Here is a 22,277-nt window from a genome sequence, read left to right as displayed (position 1 = left end):
GATCCACACCGCAGGGCAAAAGGAAGCTAGTCTGCTGTGTGGGACACTTCTGCATGAAAGAATAACCCTGCATACAATAAAAATACACTTGGCTAATCCTCCAGTTCTGACTAAAGCTATAGTTCAAGATCTGGAGATGGGTCTTAAGGCGCTGCACTGAGGTTGTCCACTGCTTCTGACAGTTAAGTCCCAGAAGTATTGAAGATGGGTGAACTGCAGAGGACAAATTTACTTATAAAAATTAACCTTAGAATGGAAATCGTAGAAGCATGCATGATTAATCGGCGTATTATATCCATTTGAGGATTGAAGAGTAATCAACCAGAACCAGAATTCAAATTAGCAGCTTGTCAAAGGGGTCATATCACAATTACATTTTTTTTATTTTATAGCTCCACCCTAATGTACAGAACAAAAAATCTTGTGTAAATATGCAATTAATACATTTGAAATTAACAATACAATTTAAAGTCTTCCAAGCGCACATTCTCCATTTTTCCAGGCTTGGGACTGACCAAAACTACAGTGACTTACAACCCATTGTTCCTGAATTCCATGACAATTGCACAATTAACATTCAAAACGACCTCCCCTCCAGACATGCGCCTCAGTTTTACACCTCCATTATAATTCCTTTCACCTCCCAGCAGCCGGCGGAGTGTATGTCTTTTGTGCTGCTGAAGCTTTACGGCCGGTGAACCTCAGAGGAAGAAAAGCCCTGGTGTCGAGCGGTCAGGAGTCATTTGAGTGGGACAAAAATTTGTGTCAGCAGTTTGTTGGCAGCAGAGCAGGACCGGCGTACACAGCTCTTAGCCTCTTTTCTCACAGGGTTTAATGGGAGCACTCTTTCACTCCATTTGCCAAACTGCAGCTAACAGTCAGGCCACAGCTGCAGCCAGGCACTGTCACTGTTCTCCCTGCACCAGTTCAGAATTAGTTAATCTCTGGGTATTCTTTGCAGTAAAATTACACAATGTCATATCTAAAGTAATAGAAATGGTTTATTCTGTGAACGATATTAGGTTATAACTGTGTATTAATAGGAAAGACTACAGCGGTCCACCATAGTCTTACTTTTGGCACCATAGCAAAAATATTTTGAATTAGAGGCAATAAGACACATATTTAGTCAAAAAAATGTATTGTATTGTATAAAATTATTCAAAATATGATAGCCCAAGTCAATGTTGCCAGTTTTGCCGTATGTGGTATGAGGTTTTCCAGCAGAATTGACAAGAACATGGTGCCCTGACGTTGGCACAAATGCAACAGCTTTTAGTTCTAAGGTAAATCCTATTTCTAAATAATCTCTTGTGGTTAATGGGTTAAGCATGACAAACTATTCACGTCAGCTTGCTAGCCTCTTGTGTGGATGTTAGCTCATGTGCTAGTTTTGTTATGTTATTAGCTACCATAGACTGTATATAGAAGTGGACTAACCCATGGCGTTCGGCTCCAGTCAAATGAAGCTCATCGAGATTAGCGGTTACAGGGGCGAATTTAGAAGTTCCGACCGTAAGTATCAACCAAAGAGCCAATCCAGAGTCAAACACCTGAGTTGTCTGTTATTAATGTTTCTATCTTGATTTATGGACAAAATGGCGAAATAATAACATCAGAATCACGTAGAGTGGGTCAACATGAACATTTTAATACCAAAATGACGAGACTCACTGCAGTTGTTACAGAGAAAGAGGTGACAGTTTCTCAATGTAAAGTGAATTGGAGCCAGAGTCGGAAGCGCGCCCATGATCACTTCCTATTTGGAATGCCCCAGCTAGCACGGTAGCTATGTCCATTTATATATACAGTCTATGTTAGCTACAAACCTCCATACTAGCTCTTTCTGACTTTGATATATGCTACTTGACAGGTTGGCGGTTGCAAAAATGTTCCTTTTGCTAATTTCACCTCCTCCATCCATCACAAAAGCATTATGGTCTGCTTCTCTTTTAGCATCTTTCTGAACACGATAAGGCTCTATACTGTGCTGCTAAAAACACCACGCCTCGATAGCAGAGTAATAGAGAATCCGTGAAGTGTTTTATTGGCCTATTTTCCTCCACCGCTCATATTCATTGTGATTATGGCAGCACCAAGAAGGCTTCACAGTGAAAGAAAGATCTCTCAAAATGGTATTGGATCTATTTCGGAGCCAAACAACAATTTCATGGCTGACCAGTCGCAAAGTAATTACATATGGCCCCAAGACGACACATTGATCAAGACACAGTTCTGTTCTGAAATAAGACTTTTTACAGCACAAAACTCAGAAATCTTGGAGTAAAAATGCAATGACTTAGCAGAGATTGGTCTAAATGTAATACTGAAAAGAACAGAGTGTGAGGACAAGTTTCGTGAGAAGATTTGTCAGTTACAAGTAGGCTATTATTAAACTAAATCACCTTTGGTCATTATCTGGGAGCAGATGCCTTCTATTTTTATTTAACCAAATGGGAAATCCAACTTCTCCAGGTCTTAAAAAAGGATATAATAATAACTTCCATAATGATAGTTTCTAATAGTTGGACATCAAAAGTATTGTGAAAACCAATAAATATGATCATTATTTTGTTTTATTTATACTTTTTTTTTTATCGGAAAGAACAAATATCATACAGACACATTCCTTCCAGTTCAAATATAATCTCTTTACCTTTTACACATGGGCTTTTCCATTTCTGCAGATGCATGAAACAAGCATTATATTCTCAAAGTCCCTTAAAAGTGAAGTGTTTTTCATCACTATACCATATTCCATGGTCCCATCCCATTTTGGTATATTTAAAAAAAAACTAAACTATTTACAAGAACAGGGGAGCTTACAGGAAGCTTACATGGAGTGCACGATTTAATTATTGTTATGAATTATTCTTATTTTAATATCTTACTTGTTTGTTGAAACAGGGACATTTAATACAAGCTCGTATGATTGTATAAGTCTATGGACTGGCCGCACCTGAGCTGAGATTGGAAAAATTGCTTTTGGCTGTTTTCATTTGCAAAAATGGAATATATTTCAAGAACAAGCAAAATTGGATACTTTTGTACCACAACTATAATTTAATAATCTTGTGCAAAACATTTATACTCACACCTGCACCTGTTTTTAATGTTTTAAATTGATTTATGTACTGATTTGCTTTGTTTGTTTTTTATTTGTATTTTTCTGTATTTGAACCGTAGACCATATAAACCTGCTAGTGGCCACATTCCAAATAAAAAGTGGGAGCGCTTCTGGCTCCATCAACTCGGGCTCCAATTCACTTGACATTAGAAAACTGTCGCCCCTCTCTCTGTAACTGCTGCAGTGAGCCTCCTCATTTTGGTCTTTAAATGTTTGTGTTGACCTGCTCTACATGATATTGGTATTTTTATTTCGCTATTGTGTCTGTAAATCAAGATATGAACATTAATAAAAGAGAAATCAGCTGCCTTCTTCCCCCAAGGTCGCTCCCGCTAGCGCAGGGGTCAGCAACCTTGAACACTCATTTGGGCTTGGTTTCCTCGGGAAAAGAAAACACAGGGAGCCACAAATACTTTTTGACATCTAAAATGAAGAGTACACTATACATATTGTTTGTTTTTTTACCTTTACGTTTTGTATAAACAACTATAGTTTGTTCCTTATGAAAACCATGAAGTGCTACAGAGAAAATTAAATTTATTTTATGTAAGGAATATATTTTGAACATTTTGAACTCTAAAAAAATAATAACAGAAAAAAGTTGTTAGGTCTCTTTCAAATGAAACAATGACAAAGATGAAAAAGCCAAACTTAAATTATCCATGTAGCAAACAAAAAATGCCATGAGCCGTCCTCCTTATAACTCCTTATATCATCTTCGTCGATATCGTCGGGGAAAAAAAAGCACTATCTCACTAAATAAAAATAAATATTTGCAAAGTATCTGCATAAATATTTATTTTACCTGGTTAATGGGACTTCTGCTCCTGAACCTCTGCACAGTGTCTGCACATCAGGGGTTTTGAGCGATGAAAAATAATAAAATACCGTTTTATTTTTATTTTTCAATATCACAAACCTACAACTTTAAAAAATAACTAACATAAATAAAATACACGTCAATTAAATACTTAATTTACATAATTTATTTTACCAAATCACGCAGAGCTGCAGTATAAGGATGAAAGAGCCGTGAGTTGCCGACCCCTGCGCTAGCGTTAGCAACAGGTTTGACAGACAGCGTTACTAAGTACTGCTCCCTGCCAAACCAGCTTCGTTCCAGATTGTCTCTTTCGTTGCTACGATACTCGCGGTACTAATTCCAAATATGTAACTCGGCTCTAAATTTGCTCCTATGACTCCTAGACTCGATGACCTGAACTCTATGGGTGACGTCACACTCACTTATTCCACTTCTTTATACAGTCTATGATTTGAACAGGGGGCCCATGCGGCGTTTGAGTGCTGTCATTGGGCGCTCTCTGTATAAATAAAGACAAATTAACCAAATTAAACACTTACTATAAACAAAATAGCAGCAGCAGATCTCAACTCCCTCAGAAACATATTAATATTGGCATATGTTTGTATGTTATATGTGTTACTATTAAATGCAGGAAAAACACAGTATAAAATGTCATAAAATGTACAAATAATAATACACATAGAGCACTTTGGATCACCATGTTATAACTGAAGCGCCTCTAGCTCCTTTTTTGGGTTAACCTCAATACCAGTAATATAAAAAGCAGTCGTGTGGGAGCTGCATGATGTAATTGTTTACATAAGTGATTCGCTTCTTATGTGTGCACCACAATAACAACACAGGGGTCGCTACCAAACTCATAACAGATTATATATACAAAACAGAATCAGTAAAGTGTAACTGAATTAACATGGTCACTGCCAGTACTTGTAATCTTGTTAGTAGTAGAGTTGTACACAAAAATGAAATAAAAATTGATACCCAGATACTCATTTGACCAAGTATCAATATTAAAAAGGAAAATCACATTAACGGGACAATGTGTATTGGAATGGTCTTGGTTTCTGTCAGAATTACGTTTGGACAGTGGTAGAAGTACTCAGTTTTGTTATAAATTAATTCAAAGTACAAATATCGGAGCAGAAAATACTCAAGTAAAAGTGTCACATGAAAAAATCTACAGGTATTAAATGTACTTCAAAAGTACTTTTATTTATTTAGTATTTTTGAACAGATTTTGAGATCTAATGAAGCTTCAAATGTAGTGATTTTGATCCAGATTTGTGTTGAGTTTTGTTCAATAGAAATAATCTTTTTTTTTCTGTCTGTTTTTATTTGTATATTTTTGTTTGCTGAAATTATGAATGTGTTAAAAATAAACCCTCCGCCTTTTCAGCAGGTCTCAAACAATCATAAAAAATACTTTTACTTTTCTGTCAACATCAAAAATGTAGTGGAGTAGAAAGTACAGATACTTAAGCACAGTACTTTACTACTTTTACTTTGTTATGTTCCACAGTGCTATTGGACTGCATACTATTACACAAACTACTTTTATTTTGTGTTGAAAATTACTCTAATCTATTGTATAAACAAGTTTTTATTATCTTTGCTACGTTATGACATATCAATTGTAAATCCAACTTGAAGTCAAAGCAGTTAAAAATGGTAAAAATAAAACGGTAAATCTTACCATGAGTAGAAAGCAGAATGTCTCCAAATCTGGCTTTGAGGGCAGAGGAGAGGCTACATGTTGTATTGATCCAAAGTCCTTACCAAGTCCAATAGCAACTGACAGCCAAAATCTACAAGCACAAAACAAGAAAATCATGTAGAATATTATAATGTTTATCAAAATACCATCTAGTAAATAAACATCGACGAAAATGCACTCGCTAATGCACACAAGCTGACAGAAAGAGCAAGTTTAACTGAACAGTCGGCCATTTGTCTCATTTAAAAAGGCCTAGACTTCACACAGAGCTCTGCATTCATTGTAGGTTATGACACAAGACCATTTACTCCCACTTAAAAATGCAATTGTGAATTTAATTAGCAAGAATACAATACAGTGCTTTGTTAATGCCACATAAAAATATGCTTTTGAAATGTGGTTGGGACATAAATACAAGAAGCACTTTAGTATTTTCGAAAGAATAAACAACAGAAAGGGGACCAAACTGTTTATCTTAGTAGTTCTTGTCAAGTTTCCTTTCTTGAAATGATAGAAACTCAAATCAAGTCAAAATGTTGCATATTGATTTAGTTTTATGTCAGATGTCCTCCCTGAATCAGTCATCTTCATTTGACTTTACATGGTACTTCCATAGAATAACTTATGTTCTGTAGATGTAGCATAGTTTAAAGCTGCATCATATGGAGAGTCAGCTATTTTTATGCTGGAAAGACACCTTTAATTGAATAAATGCAAGATAAATACGTCTAATGCCTGTGGAACAACCCAAGAAAAGCACCTTTAATATGTAATCACGTTAATTCTGCCAACCTCTGTACATTATAATATATGACATCAATTTGCACAGGTCGCTTCTTGTCCTTTTTTTCTTTATGGATTTGACCACCGCACCATCTGAGGCACAGGCTAATGGATTGGGGTTAAGTAAAAATGGCAGAGGGCACAAAGACATTTAAGACGGGCCGGTCCAGATGTCTGCTGAAGTTACGGGGGTCGCCATATGTCCCCACAGCTCATGACCAGTACACAACACAACATCAACCTTTGCCGCTAGTTCATTCCATTCAGTGCGTTTTAGCTCATTTTGGATGGATTGCTAAAATATCGTTTGAATGTTGTCACTGGGATAAAAAAAAAATATAGAGGAATTTGTGAGACCGTGACAAATAATAGTATGCTAATGAGGGATGCATTATATGAAAGAATACTGCATTTCTTTATTTCTGTCCTTGGCTTTTTTCAGTCCATCTATCTATGTAGGCCTACACCTCTTTCAAAGGCATACAAATAGCTTTCACCGTATTGTATCAGCCAAAAATAATCAACATTTCATCTTTAGAAGACGCCAAAAATAACATCAAAGCCAATTATGAGACCAACAACTGTAAGCTGTTTGCACTGATAACGGTGCTATTTCAGATTCTACTTCACAGGACGCCAGGATAAGCTTTCAAGTAATAAAGCTGTCCCTGTGTCGGACCTAGTTTCACTTCTTCAGCACCTGGAAATTTACAGGTCCCATGTTTCGGAAAATTGACTCTTGTGAGCTTTACACCATGTTAGAATGCTATTATTTTATCAGAAACATACCTGGAGTTGTGTTTTGTTCCATTGACACATGTTTGAGGAACTCTTTATTATTACTTTGTCTATATCTTCAAAGCTTAAAATGCTCAGTTCCACCTTGTGATGTCACGAAGCAGTAATTTTCAAGTTTACAGGTACCTTTTATCTTTTGTTTAGTAGAAATTGGCAATTCCAGGGCTGAAAATAACCAAATGATTCTAGTGAAGGTGTATGGAGTTTACAAATACAGTGGAGCACTTCCTGTATTACCACATGACATCACAAGGTGGAACAGAGTGTTTTGTCTGTTTGAGAGAAGAACTCAGCCTATGCAGGATTGATGTTATGCGTGTGTGAATGATCCATATTGTTAACATGTTTGTTTTCATAATCCTATATTGTTGTATCTAATGCTTTTGGAATCAAATCAAAAGCACAGCTGACATCACGTAACATGCTTGGGTACACATTTCTTTAATAGTATACATTTGAAGTGCAGACGTGGTTCATACTGTATATAAATTGCACAAGTATATTTTAGGTCTATGCAGTATATAAATAACAAGACATAAACCAGAACCAATGACCCAAGGCAATTAAAGCGTGCACTAAAAAAAAAAAAAAAAAAAAATCACAATGAATTCCTGCTTGCCTATTCATGTCTTTTCCTGAACATTTTGAGCAAATAACAAGATATTAAGTTCTCATGGCTACGAACTATTCATGGCATCAACAAACCAGCCCCGTAGAAGAAACATTTTGTTGCACTTTATTCCCATAAAAGGACTCCATCTTCTCGGAAAATCAGAATCTATTATTACAACATGGAAATTACACAGCAATTAGGATAGCATCTAAATGTGCTGGTTTCCTCTTAAAGCAGACCTGTATTGACTTTTCAGAGCTTTTAACCATGTTACAGTTGTTTCTCCTTACCATTTATTCACCCAAAGTTGTGAGTGATTTGTGTATGTTTGAGTAATCTTTAAACATTTATTTTCAAGATGTCATATTGCCGATCAATCCGTTTTCACTGCCACCAGTACATGCCCACTGCTCCGTATTTACTTTGTTCTCCAGGTGTATTTTCTTAATCCAATGGTCCACGGGTATCATAGTTTAGAGCTTTAAAGCAGACACAAGCACAATAGGTCTTCTTTAACATGTAACTGTTCACTGCACAGAACTGACCTACTTGCACCCTAAAGCACATTCCCCAACATAGTAACCAGGACTTAAGAAGACCAAATAACCCTAAATACCAGTGTCGCATCCTAGCAGTACCCCCCTCCACCTTTTAAGTTAGTGCCTTATAATGCCAGCGTTAGCCTATTCGTCTATGTCAGGGGAAAGTGGATTAATAAAGATCGACTTTAAACAATGCTTCCTCCAGGATCACTCACCATCTGCCAGTCTACACTGCACAGCGTGACTAAAAAGACCCAAATCCCTTTTACGGCTATGCTATTTCTGGAGCTAGCTTGATGTTATTCACTGTTGATCAAGTTGAATGAAATACAGACAGGCGCAGAGCAGAGCTGGCAGGGGCATGGACTTAAAAAACACTAAAAAGCCTGAAGAATATAGAAAGAGGTACAAAGCTTTGCCCTGGATTAACCCATATCCCAAATTCTTCCTCATTATAACAGTTACATCATATGGAAGAGTGGGAACTGATAAAAAGCATTACAGGGGTCTTAGCAAACAGAGCTCCAGGCAAAATACAAAGGATAAATCAGCTGGGGTTTGAGCTGCAAGTAGAAAATGCTAAAGCCAAATTATATTACAGAAACAAACTAGAGTCTTAAAGGCGATGCAGCATTGAACAATGCCAGGAAGCTCTTAAGGCTATTCACATTGTTGGAATATGCTTTGTTTTATAATTTCACTATTTGTATCTTGGTTGGGATAATGTATAAACACATAATGATTGTGAGTTGATTTCCACATTTGCCCTGTACTGTATTTCTGCTCTTTCCTAGATTTAATAATAACACAATATAAAACTGAAAGATTATTTTAAAGGTCCTATAATACACAAAATGGATTCTTGTGAGCTATAAGCCATGTTAGAATGTGATTACCTCATCAAACACAGAGACGGGCAACCAGGGCTGAAATTATCCATATGGCCCACTAGAATCATACGGATAATTAATTCTGAGTTTACTGTGGAGCACTTCCTGTCTTACCATATGACATCACAAGGTCAAACGAGTGTTTTCTGTTTGAGAGAAGATTTGAGATTTGTGTGCTAAAAATCCTTGAATGAAACAAAACAACTCCAGATATGTTTTTATAACACAGAACAGAAAATAGCACAATATGGGCCCTTTAAGATAGGACACGATGGTGCTAAATTGACCAGCTAACATTATAAGTCTACTCTACCTGTCTAACTGTCTGTACAACTCAGCTAGCACATCTCATTTAAGTGCTTACTCAAGACAAGCGCTGTCAAACCAATTAGTGCTCTGTATGTCATTATCTCAGTGGTTAAAAATGTATGCCCGGGGCCCTCCTGTGTACTGCTGACTGCATCAAGTGGAGATAGGGTAGATTCCATAGACTTGCATTGGTCCTCCAGTACTTTCTGCTGTATATCAATTAGAGACTCATTAGGCATTAGCAGGTCATGGTCCCACCAGTTTCCTGTCTCCCTCTGTGAGCCTGGTTGACCCTAGACTTAAGGGAAAACTAGCTGCTGTTTTATTAGCTGTGAAAGTGACTGTTAAGAAACGCTATTAAACAAAGATGTGAGATCTTACAGGAGGTGAAAATAGTCAGAAGAGGTCGAGTTTGTAATTACAATGGAACCAAAATTAGAATTCAAAATGACGTAATTAGCACATTGTAAAGGCTGCAATATTTTTTTTTTTATTAAGTACTATAATTTTCTCTACAAACAACAAAATATTTGGTCGTATTCTGCATAAAAACTGCTAACCCTGTAGTTTAGATCTGTACAAACATATTTTGGGTTGTTTTCACACTGCCACTAGTTAGATTGAAGAAAAAGGACATTCGCTCAGTTTGGATCAGGAAGTGGGCATGCCTCCGTCTGCGCAGGTGAGCATGCCTCCGTCTGCGCAGGTGAGCATGCCTCCGTCTGCGCAGGTGAGCATGCCTCCGTCTGCGCAGGTGAGCATGCCTCCGTCTGCGCAGGTGAGCATGCCTCCGTCTGCGCAGGTGAGCATGCCTCCGTCTGCGCAGGTGAGCATGCCTCCGTCTGCGCAGGTGAGCATGCCTCCGTCTGCGCAGGTGAGCATGCCTCCGTCTGCGCAGGTGAGCATGCCTCCGTCTGCGCAGGTGAGCCAGTCTGTCACTGTCTGTGTGTCATTCAAAAAGTCACCACCACACATAGTCCTCACGGTGTTTAGCCACAGATAAAAGTAAAGAACACCGCATTAGCACCAGGGAAGTGAACATCTGCGTGCATATTCACGGGGGTCTGTCCACTCAAAGCGCGTTGTCATGGAAATAAGTTTGCCAATTACCTGATGGACTCTCGGGTGGCTCATGGTGTGTGTTTGGGGTGAATGGTGCGAGGTGAATGTGAACAAGGCCAACCCAAAAGTATCCTAAACTGAACTAAATCTAGTGCGCACTGGGATAAGTCCACAGAGCACATTAATATGTGTGAAAACAACCTTAGTCTTCTTGTTGCTTTGTCTGGGCATGTTTAAATGTGAACTTAAAAAAACCCTATTATTAAAAGAAAATCTAATCTGCAATGCTTGTCAAAGAAATTGCAATTAGATGGGCTATTTTCCCAAATGGTTTAGCCCTAGTTGGTATCCTGAAGAATTATTGTACAATCATTAACCACATTAAAAGTATTTCTATTGAACTTTTAATAGTAAAAGGAGAGGAGTAAGGCTACTGTAATCATTCACTATTACTACTACACTATAACAAAACTACATACATGAAGTAATGCTACTACAACTTGGACTGCTTATAATTACTGCTACTCTATAGATATTAAGATACTGGTATTGGCATTTTATGTATATAAAGGGACATAGCTAACCTGCTCGACGCCACATTCCTAACAGGAAGTGAGCACGGGCACACTTCCGGCCCGAATTCACTTTAAACTCATAAACTGTCACCCCTCTCCATGTAACTGCTGCAGTTAGCCTCGCCATTTTGGTCTTTAAATGTTCAGATTGCCACGCTCTACGTGATCCTGGTATTACGCCATTTTGTCTGTAAATCAAGATATGAACATTAGCAACAGACAAATCAAGTTCCTTCTTTCCCCGACATCGTCCCCACTAGCATTAGCAGGTTTGATTGACAGTGTTGCTTAGCGCCCGCACCGCTGGTTTAACAGGCAGCGGGCAGAAGGCCGCATTACTGTCAACAGCCTGGCTTCGGATTGGCTCTTTGACTCGCGGCTGGAACTCAGCTCCAAATTCACCACCATAACTGCTCTGGCCTCAATGAGCTTCATTTGACTGGAGCCAAACGCTGTGGGTGACGTCACACTCACTTATTCCAATTCTTTATACAGTCTATGGGTATCACTTAGCTTCCAATGTTCAACCTAGTTTATGTGTTTACCTTTGCACTTGTGTTTAAGTCATATTTTTTCTTAAAATACAGGAAAATGTTATAAAATAAAACTTTACAGTTAATGGTTCACTGTCACTCATCTCCATGGAGATGTTATTGCTTTGACTGGAATGTTTCACAGTAAAGCATTAGGATCATCCAGCTCCATGGTGACAAGCAGATGATACCACCAACCTAAGTTACAGGTCAGATCTGTGGAGAGGTAATCCCACTGACCCCAATCAAATATGAATACATATTTTTCAAGGTATTTTTTTTGCAATAAACCACCTATAATTGAATAAATGCAAGATATATACATTTAAGAGCATTTAAGGGGACTAGCAGGTCTCCCACCAAGTGTAAAAGAAAAAAAATCTGTTTACACGATTAAAGATTTTATTGCTAAGCTACCACAAAATACTTGATTCATTCGTTTTTCGTGTTGAGGCAGCCATATTGACTTACTGACTCATATATTTACATATGTATCCTTTTTATCCCTGCTCCTTGGTGTGTACTTTAGGGCAGAGGTGAGTATTTTTAGACAGCCTCCCTCAAAGCAGTTGTGTGAGCAGACTGCTAACACAATGGGCCCTCATGCCTGAACAAGGACGGAGTTTGGAGAGTGGAAGCCAAACAGTTTACCTCTCCTCTGAGGTTTTCTTAAACACTAGTTTGTATTGAACACAAAGAAAGCAACAAGCTATTTTGAAGGTTAAGGGCAATCTTACTGGGGCACTTTACATTGACAACAAAAATGGTGAGTTGTTACATATGACAGGGATAAGTGTTGTTCTGGAAAATTATAAAAGTCACATCAGGGAGGGCATCTGGCATAAAATCTGTCTGGTATAATTGAACAAAAGAGCCCACTGTTATTTGTGTCAATTCCAAGTACTTATAAAGGTCGAGCTGAACACTATTGGTTATACATTACAGAATACATTTGATATACTTTCTGACAGAATAGGCAAGTTATAATCTAGAGTATTGTAGTGTTCTGGTGTAAGGAAACATGCCAAAGTTCTCCTGGTTGTTTATTTTCTGAACACAAGGGCTACTGCAAGCCATAACCCACGCCAAAACAAGAGCAAAACAATAGCAGTCTCAACTCACTAGAGCCAGTCTCTCAAAACAGACCAGTAACTGACAAATACAACCTTCACGTTAACTTGTCGGGACAGCAACCAAGTAACACAAGCAGTTACGTTAACAACAATACACAGTTACAACAAAAGGAGTCAACTCTGAGCTAAACACAAAATATCGGATCATTACAATGTTAAAATTAAAATGTGCACACCTCAATTTACTTGTCAGACTCAAAGTAAAAACATAACCTTATATATACATACCTTCATATATACCTTAAAAACAGTAGATTTCTCTCTGATATTGCCACACACACATTGCTACATGATAACACAACGATTTTCTATTAATTATTGGGTGAGGCAATATTGTGATATAGATACTTTTGAGATAAATTGTGCATTTCTATATAGAGGTCTGTGATGATTCCAGAAGGAAATGGAAAGTGTTTGGTAAATTGGCAGAAAGGCTTGGCTTCATTCATGGTATGCAATAATAACAGTTTTGCCTGGTCCAAGGTTATATGTAAATATGTGAGTGGCTGTGTGTGTCTACAGTAAGTCTTAAAATAGCCGCCATATGTAACCGAGTTCCAGTGTGACAGGAGGCAGAGCAGAGAGCATTTCAATTCAATTTTCTTCATTACGAGAATGAGAGAGTAAAGAGAATGTTGAGAGATAGCAGATAACAGATTTATTTTTGGCCTAGTTTTGGCCTACATGAGAATAGCTGAATATTAGAACTACTATGTTGCAGTGACTCACAGGACAGGCCATAGTAAACGGCGGCGAGTAGTAGTTTTATTGCACAAAGAACATCATTGATAAGAGTTCAGCACAGATTAAACAGAACTATTTCTCTTTTCTCCACACTCCCACTCTCTTAGTCACACCCGACTATCACACAAAGCCAGTGTAGGCTTCACAACATGTCCACTGTGTCCACTGTGTCCACTGCACACAAAGTCCAAACAAAGATAATGATGCGAGGCCATTACAGCTCTTACATGACGGGCCATCTCCCACTGCTGTCTGAACGCTGCACATTCGGACACTGGATCTTTTCAGATATGACAGAAGCCCAGTGTTTCTCCATGTTCACGCCTGCACCCAGATCACATTATAAAGCCCACAGCAGTGTCACTGTGAAAGCATTAGGCCTGACACTGTGCTAACCCTATTTGTCTGGAGCTGAATCTATTACACCACAGTTAAAATGCACTGCTCATGATTGATGGCAAAGTCTTTGCTAATCTGCTAATAGTGACAACAGATGCCGTGGCAGCAGAAAAGGGAGAAGGCTCCACACATGTGAGCGTTCTATTACAGCGGCTCTGATGTACTGTATCACTGCAGAGGCACAACTCAGTCCTGAAGTTTGTTGTTGTGACTAATTTATCCAAAGTCAGGAGGCTTCAAGGCTGACTCTGCCATTCATCTCCAACAGCAGCTGGGATGGGCCGCAGCAGCTGCCTAATGGGCTAACGGAGATCTGCAGTTTCCCAGGACGACACTTTACCTCAAAGTGAAGGAAACACAAGCACAGCCAATCTGTGTCACAGCCTGAGAGCAGCCTACAGGTGAAGTCCTGTAACACAAGACAAGCCACAGAAAAGAAACTAAACCCTTACAGTGTGCTCTTTGTAATGTGCAAATATCAGGTGAGACTCAAGTGCTCAAACGTGGCCCTGAAAGATGGTTTTCTGTTGCTTACATGTTGCAGTCTCCTCAGACAGTTTTGTAATGAGAAAACACTCTTGGGCTGCAGGCTCTGCTCCATTTCCACCAAGAGCTTTCTCTACGTTTTAAAGCTTTCAGACTAAGCACCGTGAACAGAGAGTGCCAGCAAATCAATTACAATTAGATTAATAATAATCATTAGGCTGCCACAGCCAATACAGGATCAATGCAGTATTCTTGTGTTATCTTGTGTGAGTGGCAGACATTGTGTCAACATAATGGTCTTGTGTATTGATGTGGTGCCTATATTTTTGTCATAGTACAAAGCGGGCTCAGCCTACATCTAATAACACCCCCTTGTCTACAGCCGCAAACAGGGCTTTGATCCATCTCTATGTTTCTGTGTGATTTGTATCCGACTCTTAAATTCAGACAGGCAACAACATGTAGAATTACAAAACCACTGCAGTGCCATCTTTTGTCTGTTTTGATTAGGTTTCCAAAATATCATAGATTTTCTCTGCAAACAGCAAACGTGTAAAAAGAATGTGATTGTTATTGTTGAAGGCTGTGACAAAGAGGCAGATGGTAACACGCTGAGCCTTCACTAAACCCAGAAGCACTCCACACAAAGTCGATCCTAACCAACAGACGGAGCTACCATGTCGTATACAGTCAAAATAATCCAGATTTAGAGAAAGTCCCCACTCCTGGAGCAGCCTGACGAGACCAAAGTCTAACCACAGCTCACCACTATTCCTCCTGACAGCAGCACAGAAAGGCCCACATGAAACGCCTGGCTTACCTCAGAGTCGCTTCACTAACAAGGAAGAATGGACCGCTAAAAAGCAGCCTATTCGCCATCATTATTACATAATCAAAGGGTCACACAAGATTCAGGGACATGCCTTGGGAGAGCTCATTATAGAGTTTGGGGTAGACTTCCTTTTCTTCTAAATCTGCTAAAGTTATTATAAGACACTGCACTGAACAAGCATAACATTATGACCAGTAAAAGCAAATAATGAAGACTCTTTGAAAGATAACTAGGTAGATGATATACAGTACAGTAAGTAACTCGAAAATAGGCAAAAGGATTTTAGTTTAGTTACATTACAGATTCTACTACCGAGACAACAAGAGGCAGAATAATGAGAATTGGATTTGCATAATGCCTTTCAAGACACTCAAAGCACTTTACAAATAACATTCCATTATTCATTCACTCCATACTCGATTGTGGTAAATGACTACTGCAGCCACAGCTGCCCTGGCGTAGACTAATGGAAGCTTGGCCGCCAGTCTGACCCATCGGCCCCTCCCCTTCGGCCACCACCAATCACTCATTCACACCAGATTCATGCAAGTCTCACTCTTAAGGGCACAGCTGCTGCCCCACTGTGGCACCTAGGCCTGTCACGATAATTTATATAATAGATTAATTGTTCAATATATGAAATTTGGAACAATTTTCTTTGCACTACTGGGAAATTTTGTGCTATTTTTTGGCTATAGGGTTAGATTTAAAGGTTGAATAAATAAGTACTTAGTTTGCATGTGTCATGAATCATAGAAGTTAAGTTTCAATCTGTTGTTTACTTTTTGCACCTCATGTTTTTTTTAACAATATTATACATTTAGAATAGTTTTTGTGGTTTAAATCTGTTTTTGTGGTATAAATTTATTTCAATAATATAGTATATTGTCTATATTTACAGGTCTAGTGTCACCTGGTATTCCCAGCAGTCTCCCATCCAAGTACTAAATAGGCCCAACCCTGCTTAGCTGCCAAGATCTCACAAAATCAGGAATTTGCAAGGTGAACAAGAACATATTTCTAGCTTGTCCAACACAGGAGAATCAGGGCCAGCCAAATGCATGTTTTCTTCGTGCCTGGATGGATCAGCTAATCCTCCAGATCGCTTCTGACCAAACCTAGCTCAACATCCCGAGAGGAGTCTCCGAGCGTAGCGCTGCAGTTATATACCGCTTCTGACAGGGCTCTACAGTGGTAAAGACCCATACTTCTTACCCGGGCAAAAAATATATACCTTTGCTATAATCAATTAGTTCCAGAAGGGTTCACGGGGATTCCAAACACGATGCAGTTGATCGTGTGTTGGTTCTTATTATGTTTATTTGCTAACATACAGAAAATCCCAGGCTTGCAGTATGTGCCGAAGCTGCAGTTATTCCTCCAAAGTGGATTAATTTCTATTGACGTTAAACACACTAATAACGCCAAGATTCTACTTGCGTTGCATTTCTCACATTGCAGTCTTTCTTCTACTTGGACTGTCTAGTGGCCAACATGGAATATACAAGTAGATAGAATATCAATTGTAATTCCCTTAAGGCAGAATTGTATTAATCTAATGACCAGGCATTTCAAGCTGCACTATATAAACATTACTGCATGGGACTGTTCAAATGGGCTTTCCCTGGTCCCCGTGTGCCAGATTTAAATTAAACTATATTGAGTGTCCTTATTTTACTGTGTAGAAGAATAATTTACGGTTTCCCCTAGGATGACACCTTTACTTCACCTACTGGAAACAATCACACATTTTTCAAGAGCTGTGAGGATATAGAAAGTGTTGGGGCTGTTTGCTTTGAAAGTGTATATAAATAGCATCCAAGTATAGCACACTTTTTGTTAGCTCTGCCAAGAAACCTTTCATGCCATAGATTGGTTAGTTATAGTTATTAGCATATTAGGACTGTAGTTGAATTTTGATGAAATATTTATGAAAGGTCAGAAAAGGGACAAAAGTGAAAACATAGATGTATTTGCACCAACAAAGGCTTCATTGTACAACCATACCACCTTGAGAATGACCGACTCATCTGACCTCTGGTTAGTACTGTGATGGAAGACCGCAGGGAATACCAGGTGTCGCAGTGAGGCAGCACTGGCTCAGAGTGTTGTTGGGTCCTTAGGCAAGACACCTCAACCACTGCACCTAACATAGTATGAATGTGGTGTGTGTGTGTGTGTGTGTGCGTGTGTGTGTGTGTGTGGGGGGGCAACTTTGAGTATCTAAGAAGCCGTATTATTATTTGATAAATTAAACATATGTCTGATGTTATATTTTAGGATTTTACTTAAACCTGGACTTTATGCTACAGTAAAACTAACTGCTATTTCATACATAAAAGGGAGCTTGTGGTGTATTTGTAAAAGTATTGAGCCATGTTAAACTGCAAAATATTATAACCTTAGTATATTTCTGGGTAACTTAAAGGGCTCATATTACGCATTTTCTGATCTATGTCAAAATGTCGTTTCCTCATCAAAAACGTACATGGCATGTTTTTTGTTGGTTGGTTAATTTATGGATGTTTAACCCTGCACATTTAGGTGGAAACAGAAAACACTTGTTCCACCTTGTGATGTCATGTGGTAATACAGGAAGTGCTCCACTGTTTCTTTAAACTCCATACACCTTCAATAGAATCATTTGGACGATTTCAGCCCTGGAACTGCCAATCTCGCCTGAACAAAAGGTAAAAGGTAGTGGTTAACTTGAAAACTAAAGCTTCATGACGTCACAAGGTGGAACAGAGCATTTTGAACTTTGGAGATGTAAACAAACTAATAATAAAGGATTACTCAAACATGTGTGAATGGAACAAAACACAACTCCCGTTATGTTTTTGATGAGGTAACAACATTATAACATGGCTTAAAGCTCACAAGAGTCAATTTTGCAGGACCTTTAAAAGACAGTGAATTTGCTTTTAACAAAAATCTAGATACTTCTATTTATACTTCCCTCTTGGCACCTGGTGTTATGAAACCAGGGCATGAATTATTCACAGACTATATTTTGTGCTTAAAAGTTCTTAGTCTGAATATCTTAAGCACGTTTTAGCTGAATTTCATTTACCCTTTGACCCGTTTGTGAGCGCGGCAGGAGGGACTGTGCTGGCTCAGGCTGTGGAAAACCTTGTCACTACTCCCAGATAACACTGCGTGACCAAACGTACAGAGATGGCCGACTATAGCAAAATATAGGTCGTAATGGAAAAAGTAGGACAGACACAGTCATATGTCTCAAATAAGCCAAGCCACATGTGTCAATGATATGAATAGAAAGACTTTGAGGAAGACAGGCTTTTATCTCCACTGACTTGAGCTGACAACCAAGAATTTAAATTTGCAAGACGGGAGTCATCTGGGTCCAAAAAACAAAAAGTCAAAATCTTCTAAATCTAAACCATCTAGAGTCAGTTGTCAAATGCTGTGTCATGGAATTTGACTGCAACTTCAAAACAGCAAGTATGTTTCATATGTAATACAAGTATTTATCATTTATGAAGAATGTTGAAAGAAATTTGCTTTGACATTTGCAGTGTAAACTCAGAACATGACACTAAAATGGATTCAGTGTCATAAAATCAGATTACTAAAAGTCATAAGTATTTAAAAAAAAAGTTAAAAAAATACAACAAGCAATACATCTCACAAAGGAAGGGGACTGGATATACGTTTAATATCATACTGTGGAGGATACTAGGCAAACCAATAGCATCTCCATAGATACAAGCACCTTTAAAGCAGACCTATTATGCAAAATCGACTTCTTAGAGCTATTAACCATGTTGTAGTTGTTTCCCCTTCTCATTTACCCTCTCAAAGTTGTTTTTGGAGTGATTCATGCATTTTTGAGCAATCTTTAGTCGCTTATTTCCCAAAACGGCATATTGCTAATCAATCCCTGTATTCACCGCCACCAGCATACACCCACTGCTCTGTACTTACTTCGTAGTTTAGTTTTATTTTCTTAATCAATGATACCTGTAGGGTTCGGCAGTGTTACAAGTGGGAAAAAAAATATTGTACTTGCTATTGTGATGTTCAGCTATCAATAGAAGCTACAACTACATCTCTTTGTTGTTATGACGTTTACGCTGACGTCAGCTCCCATTGGGCACCGCAGTTTTCTAACCAACTGTAATAAGTCGTTTTAGATGAACATTGTGATTTAAAATGTGCAAATTATAACATAATGATGCACGGGTGTCGTAGATTATAACTACAGAGCAGACACAAGCACAGTAGATCTCCTTTAAACCAAAGCCGCATATATAAAGTGAGTTTCTGTCAGTGTATACCTCTGGCTGTCCTAATTTAAGACCAGAAAATGTATTTATTATTGTCTAAACTTTGAGAGACGGTTTAAACATTTTATTTTAGCTGTATTCTACTTATTCCAGGTTAAGGTGTTGAAGTGTGATCATAGGGAAATAAGTGTTTTCTCCTTCCCAACAGCAGCCATTACTCAGATTAAAAGCCGTTGTTGAAACATACTATTAGCAAAGAAGTCGCTGTAGAAAAAGACCAGATGTCAGATAATAGGCTGTACACAGTGAGGTAGGTTCTGGCCCCGAGCCACTGAACAAGTGCGAACAGATACTTTGAATAAACCTTTTCACTTTATGGACATGAGGTTGTCTATAGGCTGCCAGCTCCTGTGTGATGAATGTAGACAAGGGGGGCTATAATCAAAAAATGACTTGGCAAAATATTTATATAAGACGACAGTTGATATTTGGCCATTTATCACTACAGTGCAAGAGTAAAGACTAGCAATAAGATATGTGACTACAAACCTACTATGATGTCAAAAATTGTGATAAAAATAACACTGGATCAGATTGGAAAACCATATTTAATCAAATTTCATGGGACCTTCCCTGTAATACTAGCTCAGTTGGACAGAAAAACAGCTCATGAAAACATATTACATTATTACAGGATACAATGTCTGGGTATCTTATGGTAATATTAGTATCTTGCAATGAAAATTAATTTGCTACAAGACTACTTTCATACTTATTATAGGGTGACCAGATTTTCAAAATTCAAAACTGGGACACACCCAAGTTGGGATGGTTGGTATAAATAAAACTGTAAAAATGTGCATTCTTAACTCACTTGTGGGTCAGTATATAATCTAAGGGACATCTGTCGGTGCATTTTTTTTTTTACCTTATGGTCATTTTCAAGTATGTTTTTCTGTATTTTAGCTAAACAAACGACAATATATTCCTCTCTTTATGGTTGGCAGCTATCAAATTGGTCAAAAACAGGAACGCTTGGGACATTTCTTGTATAAAACTGAGACAAATCAATGGTTTTGGATAAATCTACTGGAACAGGGGATTCAGGGTTTAAAACTAGGACTGTCCTGGGTAAATAGGGACATCTGCAACACATATTAAGAACCAATTTCTATTATTTTTTCTGGTACAAAAGCCGTATTCACTGGTAATTCTCAAGTATCTAATATAACACTGCTGGAGGGTTTTATTGGCTTGGCTCCTTCCTTCCCATTGCTTATATTACATAGCTACTGGCTGCTGGCACTAGATTGTGACTGCAGGGCGCGTGGTATGACAACTTTACTCACGTTTTGTCACGGCTATAATCAAGACAAACTTTGGTCTGCATTATCAGCGCAGTAAAAGCAGAACATCAAAAGCATTGTGCATGATTATTACCTTCTACACTTGAACCTTGTCTTGTCGGATGAGCTCGTGCATCACATCCACGTCTCTCACTGCTGCTGCTGCTGCTGCTGTTGCTGCTTTCGCTCCTCTCTGCGACAACTCCAACCCCTGAACCAACTGGACAGCACGTTTCCAAAAGGTTCCCCAAATGCCTTTACTGAAAATAACTGCAGCGATCACGGCGACACGGGTCCCTGGAGGCGAAAACACATAAGCGTCAGTCAGACAGCCGTAGTGGGGGTTTACGAGGTTTATTGGCGCCGTGTTGGCCGCCTCTTCTCGCCCAATGTGCTCAACCTACAATGTGCTGCTACGAAAGTCATGTGCGTGGATCAGGCTGGTGCCCACCACTGCCACGCAGCGCTGCAACATGGGGCAAATCTGCGACATAAAGTGTACAGGAACATAACAGCAGCGCGCTTCCGGTAGATTTCAAAATAAAAGCATAACGTTCGCGTGGAAACCGGTGGCAACACGTTTAACTTTACTACAAAACTTCTAACTTGACGAGATGGTTAATTTCTATGTTGGACAGGTCACCGTTTAATTTATGACAATGTGGGACAGTAATTTGCAGTTAAAAGTGTTTAAAAGCTCTGGAAATCAACAAAACAGACAGATTTACTCGTTGGCTCTCTTATTTAGGCGAGCCAACAACCAGAAGTGGAAGAAGTGCAGTACTACATTGTGTTACTTAAGTAAAAGTATAGATACAGGAACTGAACAATACTCAAGAAAAAGTAAAAGTATCACATGAAAAAATCTACTTAAATAAAAGTATTAAAGTTCCTTTCTAAAAATGTACTTCATCAGTAAAAGTAAAAGTATTTCGCACATATTTTGAGATCTAATGAAGCGTCAAATGTAGTGATTTTGATAAACATTTGTGCTGAATTTTGTTCAACAGAAACAATTGAATCAATAGTTTTTCTCGGGCTGTTTTTATTTGTATATTTTTGTTTGCTCAAACTGCAAATGTTTTAAAAATAAACCCCTCGGACTTTTCAGCAGGTCTCAAACAGTAATGAAAAATACTTTTACTTTTCAGTCCTGTTCAAAATTGTAGTGGAGTAGAAAGTACAGATACTGCTCTCAAATGTAGTGAAGTAAAAGTAGAATGTATCCACCGCAAAATGGACTTAAGTTAAGTACAGATATCTAAACAGTCCAGTACTTTATTATTTTTACTTTGCTATGTTCCACCACTGCCAA

At 38.5% G+C, this 22,277-nt stretch overlaps 1 protein-coding gene across 3 annotated transcripts in view; it reads right to left on the bottom strand.

Annotated features, from left to right (window-relative positions):
* tanc2b (tetratricopeptide repeat, ankyrin repeat and coiled-coil containing 2b) overlaps window positions 1-21,136 on the bottom strand; it is a 221,175-nt gene extending 200,039 nt beyond the window's left edge. For all 3 annotated transcript variants that reach the window (XM_033984198.2, XM_033984199.2, XM_055229420.1), the window contains exons 1-2: window positions 21,057-21,136; window positions 5,647-5,758 (exon numbers count right to left, since the gene is read on the bottom strand). The gene's annotated coding sequence lies outside the window, so the exon portion shown is untranslated. The remainder of the gene's footprint in view (window positions 1-5,646; window positions 5,759-21,056) is intronic.
* Between the last annotated feature and the right edge of the window lie 1,141 nt (window positions 21,137-22,277).

Source organism: Periophthalmus magnuspinnatus, chromosome 19 (genome assembly GCF_009829125.3).
Source record: "Periophthalmus magnuspinnatus isolate fPerMag1 chromosome 19, fPerMag1.2.pri, whole genome shotgun sequence".
Classification (NCBI taxonomy): domain Eukaryota; kingdom Metazoa; phylum Chordata; class Actinopteri; order Gobiiformes; family Gobiidae; genus Periophthalmus; species Periophthalmus magnuspinnatus.
Note: the sequence above shows the minus strand (reverse complement) of the source record. Positions and strands in the feature narration are given on the sequence as shown.